Source organism: Marmota flaviventris, chromosome X, assembly GCF_047511675.1.
Source record: "Marmota flaviventris isolate mMarFla1 chromosome X, mMarFla1.hap1, whole genome shotgun sequence".
In the NCBI taxonomy this organism is placed as follows: domain Eukaryota; kingdom Metazoa; phylum Chordata; class Mammalia; order Rodentia; family Sciuridae; genus Marmota; species Marmota flaviventris.
In genome coordinates this window covers 18240006-18256109 of record NC_092518.1, presented here as the reverse complement: position 1 = coordinate 18256109, position 16104 = coordinate 18240006, and the positions used below count along the sequence as shown (strand labels likewise).

Below are 16104 nucleotides of genomic sequence, written 5' to 3'. Positions count from 1 at the left end.
TGTTGTGTCTGCCGAAAACTAAAAAATAGATATTAAAAAATTCTCTCTCTCTCTCTCTCTCTTAAAAAAATTAAAAAATGAAACATGGCTATGAGAAAATTTTAAGTTACCTATGGAACTCAAGTTAGATTTCTATTGGACAGCACTCTTCTAGAGCTAAGGTCAACCCTGCATTTGCAAGGATTCTGAAGGAATGAAATAATCTTGTTCCCAAACTCCTGCCCTGTGACAAAGTCTCATGTCCTGTTTTACTCAGCCTGCTGGAATTTTCATGGGTGCTCATCTGTGGGATCACTTTTCTCTGCAACCTATCAGAGAATTCTATCAATATCCTCTGGTAAAGCCCTGAAGATATAGCCTTCAGAAAGCTAATTTTGGATACTGAGTAAGGATTCATCTTGAAAGAGCCCCTAGGTTCTCATGATGCTAAAATAAATGAAAAATTTACTCACAAAATGTAGCCAGCTAATGCCCTCAAAAGGGACGCTGTGTCAAAGTACCATCCAGGTGGGGATCATTAGAAGCAAATAAACAAAGACTAGCCAATAGTAACCTGAAACAAAGCTGAATTTATTTACCTGCCTGGAAAGGAAGGACCACATTACTCAAGCACAAAGTCAGCTGGTGTCTCCCTGTAGTTCTTGAAAGTACCAGCTATAGGGCAAAGGAAGGACAACAAATCTGGTGATATTCTGAGGTCAGGTCTCTGATGGGCACCCAAGGCCATGAATAAATTCTTCTTTGCTACTGCTCATTGCACTGGTTCAGTTCTTTAAAGTGCAGGCACCATTCCCAATGATGTCCAGGATGCTCTAACAGGCTCATTGTCACTCAGATGGCAAATTCAACGTATTTGCTTAAAATCAGCCTGTTTCATCACTAATCCCTTTCAGAGTTGCCAGATCAATTTTCCTTTTTAGTTAAAAACAAAAGGCAGATAAACATACATGTGTATTTAAAAAAAAGAAATTTTATATAGGCAGATTGTCCTTCAAAATTATAACAGAACAAAATATAAAAAACACTAAAATAACTTATACACAAATGATGGTAGCAGTGCTTTCCACAAGAGTCAAAGGTGGAAACAACCCAAAGGTTCAACAAAAGACGAATGGATAAACAGGAGGTGCTATGCACAAACAATGGAATATTATTCAGAAAAAAAAAAGAAAGAAGAAAGAAAGGGAAATGAAGGACTTGTAAATGTTAAACATCAATGAACCACAAAGACATTATGCCAGAGCCCAAATACCTCATATTGTATGATTCCATTTATAGGAAATATTGAGATGTTGAACATTTTTTCATATATTTGCTGATCATTTCAATTTGTTCTTCTATGAAGTGCCTATTCAATTCCTTTGGCCATTTGTTGATTGGGAAATACTGAGAAAATTTAAATCAATAGAGAAAGAAAGAAAATTGGTGATTGTTGGGGACTAGGAAGGAAGACAACAGAGAACTTAATGGGTACACAAATTTCTTTTAAGGCACTGAAAATGTTTGAGAAACAGAAGTGGTGCACTTCATTGTGAATATTGTGAATACATGAAATGTTCCCAAATGAACTTGTAAACAGTTAAATGTTTCTGATGTGAATTACACCAAAATTATGTTCTTTTTTTTTTTTTTTTTTTGGTGCTGGGATTAAACATGATTCCTTGAACATGCTAAGCAGGAGCTCTGTCACTTGTACAACCTCAGGCCCAACACCTCAAATTTTAAAAAAGACAAAAAGACAAAAAGTCAGGAATCCTCAAGTCCAACTGAGAAAAGAAAATGGAAAATCACAGATGGAGCAAGGAACACTGAACAATTGATGATGAGCAGATAAAAGAAAAAAGAAAAGGAAGGCCAAATTAACCATGTGAGAAAGCTTCAGGCATTTGAAAAGCAAACAAATAAAACAGATTTTCAAATGTTTATTTACCTCTTTGCAAGTAACCTAGTGTTCTAAAAATGTAAATAACCTTATAAAGACAGAGACAACAAGATGTCCCAGAAGTGCCTTTTCAAGACCACTGACAGGGCCTGTAGGAGGGGAGCTGGGCTTTGCAAGGCAGGGGGGCACTGAGTGCAAGGAGAGCCTTTGAAAGGGCTGGGGGCTACCACACAAGCAAATCTGCCACCAAGACAGTCAATGGCCTATAGGCCTCTGGTGGACTCAATCTCAGTGTGATAACATTGGTTTGTTGTAATTTCTTTTGACTTTACTTCTTCAACCTGGATTTGTAAAAATTACATCTCACACATTGTGCAAAACATTTTAAACAAATAAGTACCAACTACATTCTTCTGAGAAAAAATTCTCCTGTTTTACATCTTTTTTAAAAAACAATTTCTAGCTGTCGATGGACCCTTACTTTATTTATCCATTTATATATGGAGCTGAGAACTAAACCCAGTGCCTCACTCCTGCTAGACAAGCACTTTACCACTGGGCCACAGCCCCATCCTCTTATGTTACTTCTGTATGTATTATGTACAGAGAACTTTCTTAAAAAGCAAAGAGCTTCCTGTCACATGGGAGAACATGGATGAAACTAGAGGACATTATGATAGAGAATTAAGCCAGTCTCAAAATGATGAACATGGTATGATGTCTCTTACATGAGGTCCTCTCAGTACTCAAATTCTTAGAGACAGAGAGCTGCCTGTGGCTGGGGTGAGGAAATCAAGAGCTGGTGTTAGGTAGTGCAGAGTTTAATTTCTGCAAGATGAAGATCTTCTAGAGTTCTGTTGCACAACCACGTGAAATGTTCTTAATATCACAGTAAAAAGCACACTTAAAAATGTTAAGATAGTAAGTTGTGTTCTATTTTTTTCACACAAAAAAATGTAAAAACCAGCCATTTTCTAAAATGTTAACTCGAGGTATATTCTGACTGTAACTTTCTCATTCAGAGAGATTATAAGCTTCAAGAGTTTCAACTGCACCTAGTTTGGATTTGGGCACACATTAAAAATAGAATTAAATAATCATAAAAATAGAATAAAAATAATCATGTCAACAACAATTAAAAGAATAACTTAAGACAATCTCCTCTTAAATCCATCCCTGTTTCTATGCAAAAATCAAGGGATTGTGCTTTGCCCTAAAGCTTATACTCTAAAATGCCAAATACTGACACATTAAAAATACCACAGATGAAGTGAAAGCTTGGAATTGATTTGGCTCAATGCTGGTGTGTTTTTAAAAAGAGAAGTAAACCAAGGCAAGACTCAGAACTTTGGGGTGCCACTCTTCATTTTATCTTTTGCCTGACCTGCTGTGTGCCCAAACCCACGTGGCTGAGCTGTCAGAGTGGGTGCTGTGGGCACAGACATGGGGCACTGCACCAGTCTCAGCTGTAGACATTGTGGCAGTGGCTGGGGCTGGAGCTGCCCTTGAGGGGCAGGGGAGAGCTGGAATCTCTGTGGAGGAAGGCACTGCCTAGGTGTTTGCTGACCAGAGCCAAGCTGACACAACATAGCTGACTGGGGCTGCAGAACACTGTTGCCTTGAGCTAGGTTAATGACAACAGCTTGCGGGGCCAGCAAGGCCCACTGTTGACCACCTGAATCTGGCACAGAAGCCTGTGGCCCTGCCTGTGGAGGAGGAGCAGTTGTGGGTTGCTGAAGCTGTTGCTGTGGAACCAACTGGTAAAGTTGGGGCTGGGGCAGGGGCTGGGGCTGAGGCTGCAGTTGTAGTTGCAGCTGCAGCTGCTGTGGCTGCTGCAGCTGTAGTTGCAGCTGCAGCTGCTGTGGCTGCTGCAGCTGTAGTTGCAGCTGCAGCTGCTGTGGCTGCTGCTGCTGGGGGTTCAAAATGATGGAACCAGGTGGAAGCTGGAAGACAGTTACAGGACCTGAAGTGTTATTTAAAATCAGTTGCACACCTGCTTGAGCAGGTGACTGTGTTGGACATGGCTGTGCATTGCACAGTTGACCTCTGGGGGGCAGAAGGCCCTTGGGATGCATGCTTATAGGTACATAGGCACTGGTGGAATTGCTCAGCACAGGGTTGGAACCACTCACCAAAACCTGGGCTCCCTGAACTGGGCCCACCACATTGATGACCTTTAGGCCAGTGGAGCCCACTGGGCCCTGGGTGGTCAGGGTTCCTTCTGACAAGCTGGCAGGGGGCCGGGTGGCTGGATAAAGCATTACTCCTCCTCTGCTGACACCTAAAGGAGACTTCTGATAAAGGCCACATCGCTTAGGAGCTGGGGCAAGAGGTGGGAATCTGTGCAAGCTGCTTGCCTGCTGTGCAGGAGGACTGTTACCTGACAATGTCTGTCCTGCGCTGGAGGGAAGAGTCACAGCCAGAGCTCGAGGTTTCGATGCCTTGCCTCGTACTGAGGACTGCACCCATCTGGTGGTAGGCTGCTTTGGCTTTTTCCCTGGAGAAGGTTGCCTGAGATGGGCTGAGCCACTGGAGCCGCGGGGCATCTTGCCTGCACATTCGACTTTGCTCTGGACTGACTCCTGGCACACATTCACTGGCCCTGCATCAATCTTTGACCCTTCCACGAAGCCATGTGAATGGTCAGCTGGGGAGACCATGGGGGGATACATCTGGATCTCACATGGGCCCTGTTTAGGTGATGCAGTTTTGCCAGAGAAAAGCGGATCATTGAGTGACTGCATGAAGCTCAGCTTCGTTTCCCACAGCTGATTGCCACTGTCACACTCAAATCCAAAGTCATCTCCTAGCTCAGGAGCTGGCCAGACTGTTGCTTGTGGGTCATCAGATCCCAAAGACTCCTTCACTTTAGCATATTCCTCCACATCCACTTGAGGAGGTATGGCCAAGTCAGAGCATCTCTCTTTCCACATGTCCACACAATATCCAACTGGAGGCATCCTCAGGTCTTGCTTCAGATCTGCTTTTCTCTCTTCCTCTTTTTTGCAAGCAGTCAATAGACTTGCATCAGGGGGAGACTGATGTTGCGACAGCTCTTGCTGCTGATTCAGAGAGGACCATGAATACCTCTTCAGGCACCGTTTCATTGGGTTAGTATTCATCTTCTGCTTGTTATACAGTAGCCTGTTAGCAGTGCAGGTGACAGCCACAGAGGGATCAAGACACAATGGTTCAGCTGTAGCTAAGAGCAGTTCACTCTCAAGGGCAAGTTTGTCTTCCTGAGTCCATTGGAGGTCATCACTCGTCATGGACTCTATATCACATGCTAAAGTCTGCATGGTGGGGCGCAAGAGAATATGCCGGCTTTGGTAAGTGGAAGGTTCCATGTCACTGCACTGTCTGTAGTCACGGATTTCTGCTATGACACACCCACAATGAAAAATGTTCAGCTGCGATTTTTCTAGGACATCCAGCAGAATAGGTGGTAATTCTTCTGCATCCAAGTACTCAAGCAGTTCCCCTTCTCTATAAGGCAGTTGGATGGTCTCTGAAAAGAACCCACTTTTGTCCTCCAGCATCAGAGAATAGCCCTTATTTCCCGGGTACAAGTTGACTACTAAGCATGGCAAGGACTCTCTCCTAACCAGCTTTTCCAGCAAGTTGACATTGCTCCTGAGTTCCTCCGTCCCCTCGGGCTCTTTTTCACATTCTTCTACATAAATGTCATAAAGTTTTTGATGTAGAGATTTCTCCCCACTAGATGAGTATTTTCTCTTAGGGGGTCTCTGTTGGGCACTTTCAATAACATCCTCTGCACGATCCAAAGCTTGTTCTAAAGATCGCTGCATTTTAAAATAAAATAGGAGCCCTAAAAGAGGAGAGAAACGTACGTGCATTGGTGGAGGGAGGTGGAAATCGTGTGGGCAGTTATCACTCTGGGTCCTGCAAACTCTACAGTCCACCCTGAAGCCAACAGCCTTCATTCAACAGGTTCACCAAGAAACCCACCCCCCTGGGGGCATTACAGAAAACACCCAGAAATTTCTGAAAAGACCTCTACCTGTTTGTGCCACCGTCTGTGCCGTGTTGGGTGCTCGGTCTGCCGGAAGTAGACCTGAGGGGCCAAGGTCAAGGAGTGGCCGTTAGCACGCATGCGCACTCCTATGCATACCAGGCCCAGGCCTGCAGGCCGCTGGTCTGCAGACTCAGGCCGCACTTCCTGTCTGCTGTCCACACTTCCGCTAGAGCTGTGCGTGTTGTGGGGCTGGCCACATCTTTTCTTTTCCATTTAGTTTGAAGAGCACACACAGAAGCACCAGCAACCAAGGGAAATAAATATCGGATGCTTTGGGGACACTTTCACTATTCTCCAGAGTTCCCAGGAATGAAATTGCCAGGAAAGTCATGGAAGGTGTAATCTGTTTTGGTGGGAACTTCAAGATTTACTATGTTTGGAATGTCTTTCCTTCATGTTAGGGCTGCCCCTGGTAGCCATCATCAGTTCAGTACACGTAAATGAGCCTGTGTTTCTAGCTCTTTCGTACATGGAGACTCCGTGCACTTGGTGCAAGCATCAGAATTCCTCATTGCATTCTTCTGCAAGCTCCTGCCTGAGGGTTTTCTTATAAAAATGTTTCTTATCAAGATGTTCTTATACACAACCACTTACCATTGATTTCTCCTTGTGTTAGAGTTGGGAATTTTAGAATTCTTGAAAGGAATATAGTGGGTCACTCTATTGTCTATACAATACAATCAGGATAGTAAAGGGACATTTAACCTTTTTGCCTTGAAAGGTTCCCTTGAATCTGTTGTAGATTTCATCCACATTGTAGATGAAAACAATTATTCCTGTTGGTGGCAGTACAGTAAAGTGTAGGCTAAAGCTGTGGTCCTCATGATGGATTTGGGAGTGGTGTGATTGAAGCTTCCTCAATTTGTGGAATATTGTTTTCCAATAATTTTGTTGCCTTGAAATCTGCCAGTCGTTGGGGGTAGGTGTTTAAAGAATCTCTGAATATTAAATTTGGATAAAGTGATTATCTGATATTCATATCAAAATATTGATAATGGGAAGATCCAGGATAAATTGGGGAAACTCCTTAATCACAGACTACTTTAAAATAAACATGCTTTTTTTGTACTAATAGTAACTGCATTTATTACATGTTACAGTAGATACATTATATCAAGTTGAATGAAAAGCTCCTTGACTAAGGGTGTCTTTAAAACAGCCCTCATTTGGCTAAAGAGGTAGCTTAATGGTGAGTGCTTTCCTAGCATGCCCAAGGCCCTGATTGAGCCCCAGCACCACCAAAGGTGAAGCAAAATGACTCTCATTCAGAATCAGACAAAAATGATTTCCTTTGGAAACACCAATCACCATTGAACAAATAGGCAGTTCTGGACTATCTCAAGGACCTTGAAAACAGTTTCTTTTCAGGTATGCATTCTTCCCTGTCTCTCTCTCTCTCTTTTTAAGAATTTCCACATGTCTGAATTTAGGCAAAATATAAGAGCTACTTTTGTGGATAAGTTAGTCACAGTTTGCTAACCATTAATTTTGTTTTCTTGGAATCTCCCAGTTTTCTGTGCTTTGCAGTTCCATGGTGTGGTGTAAATGCTGCCCCTTAGCTCACATCTCAGGCTACATCTCCCTTACCAGAGAGGTCTATCTGGCCACCCAGCATGGGGTGGACCAGCTATTCAGTTGTTGCAGGAGGAGTCAGCCACCATTTTAGTCAGTTATTTTGCTACTATGACCAGAAGACCCAACAAGAACAATTGTAGAGGAGGAAAAGTTTATTTGGGGCTCACGGTTCACAGGTCTTAATCCATAGATGGCCAACTCCATTGCTGTGGGTTGGAGGTGAGGCAGAACATCCTGACAGAAGGGTGTGGCAGAGGAAAGTGGCTGAGGACATGGCACCAGGAAGCAGAGAGAGAGTTCCACTCACCTAAGGACAAAATATATACCCCAAAGGCACACTCCCAGGGACCTACCTCCTCCAGCCACAATCTACCTGCCTACAGTTACCACCCAGTTAATCCCTATTAGGGGATTAATGCACTGATTAGGTTAAGACTCTCATAACCCAATCATTTCACCCCTAAACTCTCTTGCATTGTTTCACACATGAGTTTTGGGGGTATACTTAATATATAAACCCATAATAGCCACTCATTTTTTATGATATAGATAATGTGCTATATAATGTATTTGGACAATTGGAGAAGTGAGATTGTATTGCACTCAAGTGAAGTGGGCAATAACAGAATTTTTTTTTCCCAGCTATTAAAGGCAACAGGTCCCAAATGAAGGTTTTGGCCTATTCCTTGTTTCCCAGTAGGCATACCCCATGGCAGTGAGGTCCATGGGTATATTGCAGGAGACTCTGGATGTATGTGTGTGTTCCAGCATGCATTTTTTGGTTTGGCACTGTTTTCATGGCTCACCCATCCCTTTCTCTTGAGCTGCCTAATTACCTGGTTTTTCCACCAAATCAAGTGTTTTAGTTTTTATTTTTAATCACTCTGTGTGCACACCATCCTTTGAAGCTTCCGAATATGAGCACACTGGGTGATTATAAGAATTCTAACTGCAGTCCTCATCTTTAACATCTCAGCAGAGATGTGCATGCTAAGGAGCCCTTTGCATGATTAGGCTAATATTTTCTAGAGGAATAAGAGAATTAATTCATTTAGTGGATGATAATTGACCTGATTTGAAATTAGTAAGCTGCTTTACTCCATACATTAAGGGTCAAGCATAAACATTAAATTTTAAAAGAAATTTTATATGTTCGCTGCATACAACATAGAGATCTATTTTATATCAAGGTGTAAAATATATTGTAAAGACAATATATTGTTTTCTTTAGAAATGCAAGAAGAGGAATTTTGGGGTGTAGCTCAGTGGAAGAGCACTTACCTAGCACATATGAAGCCCTGGGTTCCATTCTCAGCACCACCAAAAATAAATAAATAAAGTTATTTTGTCCATCTACAATCAAAATTTGTTTTAAAAAAAGAAATGCAAGTAGAGTGATTGTGATGTACTCTCACCACAAAATAATAAAAAATTTGAGGTAATAAACTTCTAAAAATTAAGTGTAATATATGTAAAATAAAATTTATCCTTTTGAGTATATAGTACTATAAGTGTTGACAAATTCATTCAGTTGAGCCTACACCACTATAATCTAGTTATAGAACTTGTCCTCCATTCAAAAAATAAATCCACCGTGGATCTCTGATGTTAACTCCTTTTCCTACCCACAATCCCTGTCAATTTTTATCTGTACTGTATGTGTATAGATTTACCTTTTTCAGAAAGGCATATAAATTGAAGTCACATATATGGAATCATAAAGCATGTAGCCTTTGCAACTGGCTTCCTAAATATACCTACATTTGAAATTTATTCATGATGTATGTATTAGCAGTCTCTTCCTTTTCATTGCTGAATAACATTACACTATATGGATGAACCAGAGTTTGTTTACCCCTTTACCAGTTTAAAGACCTATAAATAAAGAAATCTGTTTTAGCATGTTAACTGTAGACATGGTGAGGACAGTGCGCTGGAGTGGGGTGAGACTGGTGATGGGATACAGGTTAGGAAGTGACTGTGATATCCCAGTACCAACTGGTGAGGTCAATGTCAGTAAATATGTTAAGAAAATTCTTGAATCATGTCTCAGATAGATTTAATGGTGCGTGATAATTGATTATAGACATTGAAAACATGAAAAGAGCCTATTTGAAGAAAAGTTGCTGGCTTAAGGGGATCAAATAACTTCTGGTGTTTATATCATGTATAATTCACATTTTTATGGGGATCAGGGGTCAAGATTGTGGGTGGTCAGGGAGTGGTGACATTCTTCATACCTGCCATGAAAGAAGCAACTGCTATTTTTTCTCACTACTTTTTATCCAGGGAATAACACAATTTTATGTAACTAGAATTCTGTGGTAGACAGAATAATGACCCTCAAAGATGTCCACATCAAATCTTCATAACCTTTTTTATATGTAACCTTCCAGTACAAAGCAGACTTTTCAGGTATGACTAAGTATGGAGCTTGAAATAGAGTTGTTATCCATGATTTTCTGGGAGGGACCAATGTAATTACAGGGGTCCTTACAAGGGAAGGAGGGACACAGGAGAGTCAGAGAGAGTGAGAAAGAAAGCAAGAGACATTTGAAGATGCTATCCTGCTGGCTTTTAAAATGGAGGAAGGAGCAATGAGTTAAAGAATGCACATGGCCTCTAGTAGCTAGAAAATGTAAGGAAACACATTCTCATCCAGAGCCTCCAGAAAAGAAAGCAGCCTTGTCAACGCCTTGTTTTTTCGCCTAATGAGATTCATTTCAGACTTTGACTTCCAGAACTGTAAATAATCTATTTGTTTTGTTTGAAGTCACTACATTTGTGATAATTTGTATAGCAGCACTGGTGTCTTAGTCTGTTCAGACTGCTCTTACAAAGTACCTTAGATTGCATGATTTATTAATAACAGAAATTTGTTTCTTACAGTTCCACAGGCTAGAAAGTCCAAAATTAAGGTGCCAGCAGATTCCATGTCTGGTGAGGGTCCATTCCTCATAGATGGTACCTTCTAGTATGTTCTGAAGTCATAGAATGGACAAAAAAACTCCCTAAGGCCTCTTTTCTGAGGGTACTAATTCATTCATGAGGATAGAGCCCTCATGAGCTAATCACCTCCCAAAATCTCACCTCTTAATACCATTCTTAGGGGCTAGGTTTTAACATGTAAATTTGGGGGCAGGGGTCACAAACACTAAGACTATAGAAATGGAAAAACTAATACATATTTTATGTAATGGATGGTGCTCAGAACTGGAAAAGACCTGTATTCTGCTATCTGCAGTTCACTGAAACTAGGTTTGCACAACTCCATACCTCTTGAACAAAAGAGAGCTGTCTGGTTGTCTAATATAGTTGAAATTGAGGAGAGGGAAAGACAAGCAGCCTTTCCCAAAACATGTAATGTCATACTACTTAATGTGATTTTATAAAATGTTTTCCAATGTCTCAAATTTCAGAAACAAGTCAGTTTGAGGTACAATGTCTTTTGGGATGTAAAACAAACTAGAAAGGAAGACATTGTGGCAGGAACTCTGGCCTGTTTCATATTTTGGGGTTTGCTGGAGTTGTATGAGGTTTGACGAGTTTTTAAACCATTCTGAATCTCTATTTCCTCTTCTGTAAAGTGATATTATAATAGACCCTGAGGATTAAGGAATGTAAAGAGTCAATATGCAGTGAGCACTCTATAAATGGTAGCCATTGCAATTCTATAAAATTAAATGCAATTGAAAAGCAGCTTATTGATACTACTGGTTACCAATGATGAGTCCTGCTTCCTCACATGTTGAAGTACATTAGAGAAGCATGCCAAGGCAAGCATATGAAACAGGATTCATTTTAAAAAGGGGTAACATAGACTTCTCCCGTGAGGGAGAAGGGGGCCATAGCTGGAATCCTGGTATCCCAAGAAGGAGGTGTTCTGCCCTTTTTTATATGTGCTAGGATTCCTTTGTTCTTCTGCTCTTTTCCTCTTATCTCTCTCCTTCCTGTATATGTGACTAGGCCCAGGAGATGCTCAGTGGGATGGCCAAAAGGTGAGAAGCAGATGGGCTGGAAGGGCCAAGGTGAAGCAATCTAGGCAGGAAGGGGGCCCAGGATATATTAACAACTTTTATAACTCCCTGTAGGGAGGGACAATCCCTGGGACAGGTTATTTTAGCAACACGTTGGAGCAGGGGCAGGTTATCTTGATTAGGAGGAAGAGCTCTGAAGGCATTAATATTTCAATCTCTCTCCAACTTTCCAGATCCAAATTGGCCTCCTTGATCCTACCTGACTTGAGTTGCCAATCTATACTGACTGCCTCTTTTTAATTCTGGCTTCATTATCTCAGATTATACTACAATCTCAGTTGATACAATCTCATTTTACAGCAAGGAATCCCTCATCAGACACTGAATCTGTCAGTGTCAGTTCTTGGTCTTCCTAGCCTCCAGAACTGTTGGAAAGACATTTATGCTGTATATAAGCCATACAGTCTCCAGTAGTTTGATATAGTAGCCCAAAAGGACTGAGACAAGCATTGTCATTTCAAGACTCAATTACATTCAATATACCATACTTATTGAGGTGGGAAAATGGATTCATGCTGCCATTTATAAAGGTTTCTAAGAACAAGAGCTGAAACCAAACAAGTTTTTCATTATCTACAATAGTCCAATGCCTAACCAGTCCATGTACAACATGGTTTAACAAGGACTACCAGCTTTGAAAACTGAAATTATACTTGGAATGCAGAAAAATAAAGTTGTAATTGTATATATTTATGTATGTATGTAATTTTATATCTAAACAAATTTTGTATATAAATATTTTAAATGGTATATATAAATATATATGCTAAATATGAATATACTATAAATATAAAATATAAAGGAAAATAGCAGGCTTCAGTATAATTATAATTTAATATTTATGCATTTATTTATTAAGGTTATAGGTATATTAAAGCCCACTATTTTACCTTACCTAGAGAAATTCTTACAAAGTACCTCCTATTTAGTCATTTTACATTTTGAAAAGAGTAAAAAAAAATATTTTTAAAAGAAAAAAATTGTGTCATCAGATCCATTTAAATAAGGCTGACTAATGTTACTAAGTATATAACACTGTCTAATACCAAATTACAGTCAAAATAAATTGCTAAGAAAAGATGATAACCCCAACTATAATTTTAGTTTTGTCAGATATAAAAGCTGGATATTACTCCTGGCCTACATTTTTCTGGAAAGATTGTTCATTATCCATTCATCTGGCTCAGAGAGTCAAAGCCTTGTGCCATCACCATTTCGATAACAATCTGGTCTTACAAGGCCAAGGTATTGAAGGTGTCAGCTCTTGTAAGAACCTCTTACATCTGGTATGACTTTCAAACACTAAGTGTAACCCAAGAATTACCTTTCCTCAACTTTCTTCAAAGGTGACTTTTTCCTATTGTATTTGAAGAAAGGGAGGCTCGTCATCTGTCTGCTCCTGAGTCATCAACTTAACACATCCTTTTTCACTGTGTGAGCTCCTGCTCTGGCCACCACCAGCATATCTTCCTTCATTTAGTGATGTTGTCATGGAGCAGAGGAGGCTTGTACAAGGTGGACCACACTCCCTGCCATCCCCTCCTCTCCTATACCTCCACAAACACAGATAATGGTGTGTTCAAGACTACTGATCAGCTGGATATATCTTTTTTAAATTATTTTATGTATTTTTTCTTTGTTGATGGACCTTTGTTTTATTCATTTATTTATATGCAGTGCTGAGAGTCAAACCCAGTGCCTCATACATGCTAGGCGAGCGCTCTACCACTGAGCCACAACCCCAGCCCCAAGCTGGGTATATCTTAATGGCATTATAAGGTCGGAAATAATTTTTAGCTGGATGCTAAATATGACTTTTCCACAGTTCAAGGGTAAGAAGCAAAGGACATGAATCATTTCACCGAGGTGGGTGGGATTCCATTGAAGGCACATCCCTGTTCTCAGCCTCACTCCCTGGTACCCAGGCTCACTGTCCTCTTTCCCTTCCAGCAACAGAGTGTCCCCTTCCTCTAATTTGTTCAGTATATATTTCACTCCACTTTAGGAAAAATCTGCTCCCTTTCCTCTGGGGTTAGCATTGAGTCAGCTTCCAAAGTGGATATTGTGCCCCACTGGGCTCCCCTTAGATTCCTTTTCATTTTTACATTCCACTCCTCTAGCTTCTGTATGCTTTTTGCTCCTAATGGCCTGCACCTGAGACTTTAGAAGACTATTCTTGGACTAAAATTAAGCTGAGCCAATTCTGCTCCCCTCTTCTATCACCTGCCTACATGCCAGTGGCACATAGGCAGTGAGCACACAGCATGCTCTGTAAAAGAACAAGTCATCTACCCTAAGGGCCATTTTCAGTAGTGCAGAGACCAGCAGGGGCTTTGTTATAACTATTCTTGTGACTTTGGTCCAGTGAGTCTCAAAGTGCGGTCTCCAGATCAGTAGCATCAGCATCTCCTGGGAACTAGTTAGAAATACAAATGCTTGGGTCCTACCTCAGACCTGCTGCAGATGAAACCCTGGGATTAGGCGGTGGTTTCAGCAATCTGAATTTTAACAAATCCTCCGGGGATTCTGATAAAAACTCAAATTTGAGCCAGGCACAGTGGTGCATGCCTCTAATCCCAGCAGCTTTGGAGGCTGAGGCAGGAGGATTGCAAGTTCAAAGCCAGCCCCAGCAAAAGCAAGGTGCTAAGCAACTCAGCGAGACCCTGTCTCTAAATAAAATACAAAATAGGGCTGGGGATGTGGCTCAGTGGTCAAGTGCCCCAGAGTTCAATCCCTTGTACCAAAAAAAAAAAAAAAAAAAAAAAAAAAAAACCCTCAAATTTGAGAGCCATTCCTTTTGTCAAACGCAGCAGCATCTTCTCTCTTTAATCTCTGTAAACAAAAATGAAGCATCAAAATAATGTAGCAAATCCCTCAGCAGAGTAAAGGCCTTGGATTAGTATTGAGGGTTAGGGTTGTTGTTTTTACATTTATATAAGTAAGGCAGCTCTAAAACTAACTTCAGGTAGGCTTAAAAGTACAGGACATTGTGATCTCCTGGTAGGGGAGGGTGGTAGCAATAGAAACACTCCATAAAGGAAAGGGCTTTAACTGTAATTTTAAATTGCTTTTGTCTCATAAAGAAGACTGTGGTAGATTTTCAGGCCCCAGAAAATAATATTTTAACCATTAGAATTTTTTTAAAGGAGTTTTTGTTTTTTCATGGGCTCTCAAACTCTTTGGAAGGCTACAAGTGGTTGGGAAAAAGTGGGTTTCGAGTGGCAGGATATAAAGTCTAAAGATGGAGCATATGAAGGGGTTAAGGGTGGAAGCAGAACAAACCTAAAGACAAGGTGGGACAAGTGCTGGGGTGCTCACTCAAGAACCTTGCCAACCAAGTGCATTAGGGGCGGAGAGATGGAGAATGCTATTCAGACTGTTTTAGAAAGAATGTTTTCAGCTAAGAACCACTTATTTTAAGAGGAAGAAATGGAAAACTATAATTTAAATCATCTTCCAGGAGTGGAAACATGAAACTAACTCATAAGCAGAAAAAGATAAAACATATTTTTTTAGGTCTTGGAGAAATGGGTTTTTTTCCCTTCAGATTTGTGAAAGAATATCTTTAGCTTTCTTGCACAAGTTCTGGATTTTGTCTTCCTCTCCTTTGCTGAGTGTGTTTATCTTGATAGTTTCCTTGATTTTCTTTTCTGGTTATTGACATCTGCCTGATTCAGATCACCACAAGTTTCCTTATACACAACCCTTGAGGTCACCACTATTGAAGGAAATACAATAGACCTAGAGACATGATGTTAAGGTGAGTTTACTGATGGACAAAATGAGGGGGAAACCTGTGGGATGGAGTCTTCAAACTAACTGTCAAAGAGTGATTCAGAGACAATCAAAGTATAGTCATCCTTTCTCTTGATATCCATGGGGGATTTGTGGGGTGGATGCCCAAATCTGTGTATGCTCAAGTCCCTTATATAAAATGGCATAGTATTTACATACCTATGCAATCTGCTTGTATACTTTAGATCATCTCTAGATTACTTATAATGCCTGACACAATGTAAATGCTATGTAAATAGCTATTATACTACATTATTTAGAGAATAATGACAAGAAAAAAGTCTGGACATGTTCAATTCAGATAAAATTTTTACCAATTTTTTTTTTCTATTTGTGGTTGGTTAAATCCACATTTGTGGAACCCATGATATGGAGGGATGACACTGTTGAGGATTGACTGTTATTTAAGGAATATACAAGGGAGAACAACTACTCTGGAGATCATCTAAGACAAAAGCAAGGGTGAGACCCATACAAGGAAACCTGGAAAGATTTACGAAGAATGATTGGTTGAACAAAACCAAGCTTATTAGTTCAAGATTGGTTCATTGTGATGAAGCCGAGCACAGGCTATTTGCTGAACTCAAAGTCTGCTTGTGATTTTTAGAGACTGTATTGACCCATTGAGTCCCCTTTAGGGGAGCCCTGAGTACATGCTCAGTATTCTGCAAATCTTCCATTAAACCTAGGTTTTGTCACTCTGATCAAGAATATTTCCATAATTGAAAGTTGATGGTTTGTATCTGGAGGGAAAAAGACATTAAGTGGACAAGGTAAAA

The 16104-nt window shown here is 40.6% G+C and overlaps 1 pseudogene; it reads right to left on the bottom strand.

The window, feature by feature from the left end:
* Positions 1-3222: 3222 nt before the first annotated feature.
* On the bottom strand, positions 3223-5691 carry LOC114086007 (transcription factor SPT20 homolog pseudogene; annotated as a pseudogene).
* Positions 5692-16104: the final 10413 nt, after the last annotated feature.